Here is a 1,948-nt window from a genome sequence, read left to right as displayed (position 1 = left end):
GGGGTGCAGCTGTTTTTGTTTTTACTGATGGGGGGTAGGGGGTGCAGCTTATTTGTTGATGTTCGCGCATTTTTTTTAAAAAGTGGCGGGTGCCACTTATAGTCCGAAAAATACAGTAGTCACTGCCTGTAGAAGGACACAAGGAAATTACCAAAACACAAAGATCTGCAGACAACCTTTAAGTAAAAAAAATGATATAATTTTCCTGGCCACCCCTGTGTGAGTAGTGGTCCCCGTCTGGCCACCCCTGAGAAAAATGTCTGGCTCCGCCACTGCTCTGTCAACGCTCTCTGGTTTCATTTAAAAGAGTCGATCATCAGATATTGTCCAAGATTAACCTTCAGGGTGGATATAGCTCGCTCACACCGAGGACCTATCCACGTTATCATTTACCCAGAATGCTTTGAGTGTAAATAAAATGGTCCCATCCGTGCAATATATTTTTAAACTTTTAGTTTAAAATTTTTCAAAACTAAATTGCCTACAGTATTTTTACAGTCTTTATTTTATAGTTAAAATATATGTTTATCAAAGTCTAATGTTACAACTAATCGGGGATCCCTTTAACAAAATATTGACTGAAGCATAGTGTTTTGTTTGACGACATGCTAGAGGAAACACTCTGAATAACACTAGAATATGATACAAGTGTCAACTGTCAATAGTGGTAAATGGATTCACTTCAGTCCCTAGGGAACTGATGCTTTTATAATAGCTGAAACTATTTGTCAGTATTCTAACTGAATAATGAAAAGTTATTAGACATCAATTTTGTGACTGGTTACTTGTCAGTTGCTATTAATCAAACAAAAAGCCAAAGTGTTTCTAACTTTAAGTACATCTGTCTTGCTGTCACTCAGTCTTACCGTACATCAGTTCATCTCGCTTCAAAGCTCAATGATTAAATGAGCTTCACATCCTCAAAAACCGGAATTCTGCCATTATAGCCCCATGCTTGAGAAAAAAGCACCTTTTCTGAGCTTTAGAGCCTCTACTGTACATGTTTTAGTTAGATAGAAAAGTAATGTTTGTGTTTTAGCATTAAATCAATCAATATATTGAAATTTATATAGTGGGTGGTCAGCCTGATTTTTCAGTCCTCTTGCACAGGGAATAATTCTTTGTTCCTGAGCCCATGTGGTTAAATCTGTTACAGAATGATGTTGGTTTTTAATGCAGCGCTACCTGAGATATCAAAGGTCACGGACATTCAATGTTCATTTTTGAACTTGACGCTTACTTGCAGAGATGTGTCCAGATTCTCTAAATCTTTTGATATTATGGACTGTAGATGATGAACTCCCTAAATACCTTGCAATGGTACATTGTGAACAACTGCATGAGCAAATAGTCCAACAGTTTAAGAACAAAGTGATGAACCTCACCCCATCATTTTTTGTGAACAACTTAGCCTTTCAGGGATGCTCTCTTTATACCCAATCATGACACGCACCTGTTTCCAGTTAACTTGTTCGCCTGTGGAATGAGCCAAACATGTGTTTTTTGGGCAACAACTTTCCCAGTCTTTATAAGCCCTGTCCCAACTTTTCTGGAAAGTGTTGCAGGCATCAAATTCAAAATGAGTGAAGGTTTGCAAAAAACAAAATTTATCTGTTAGAATATTAAATAAATTGTCTTTGCAGTGTATTCAATTAAATATAGGTTGTAAATGATTTGCAAATCAATCACATTCTGTTTTTTTTTTCAAGTTTTATACACCATCCCAATTTCATTGGAATTGGGACTATAAAATAAAACTAAATAGAAGGCCTTTTGTCTTGTTTCAGTTTTCTTTTGTTGAGCACTCCTTAAAGAATCTCACAAACCAAAATAAAAAATGCATTTGCAGTTTCAGGGCAAATATACAGTTGAATGAGCCATTATATGTAAACACCCAAACACACACACACACACACACACACACACACACACACACACACACACACAC

Source organism: Austrofundulus limnaeus, unplaced genomic scaffold (genome assembly GCF_001266775.1).
Source record: "Austrofundulus limnaeus strain Quisiro unplaced genomic scaffold, Austrofundulus_limnaeus-1.0 Scaffold0, whole genome shotgun sequence".
Classification (NCBI taxonomy): Eukaryota; Metazoa; Chordata; class Actinopteri; order Cyprinodontiformes; family Rivulidae; genus Austrofundulus; species Austrofundulus limnaeus.
This window is presented reverse-complemented; position numbering follows the sequence as displayed.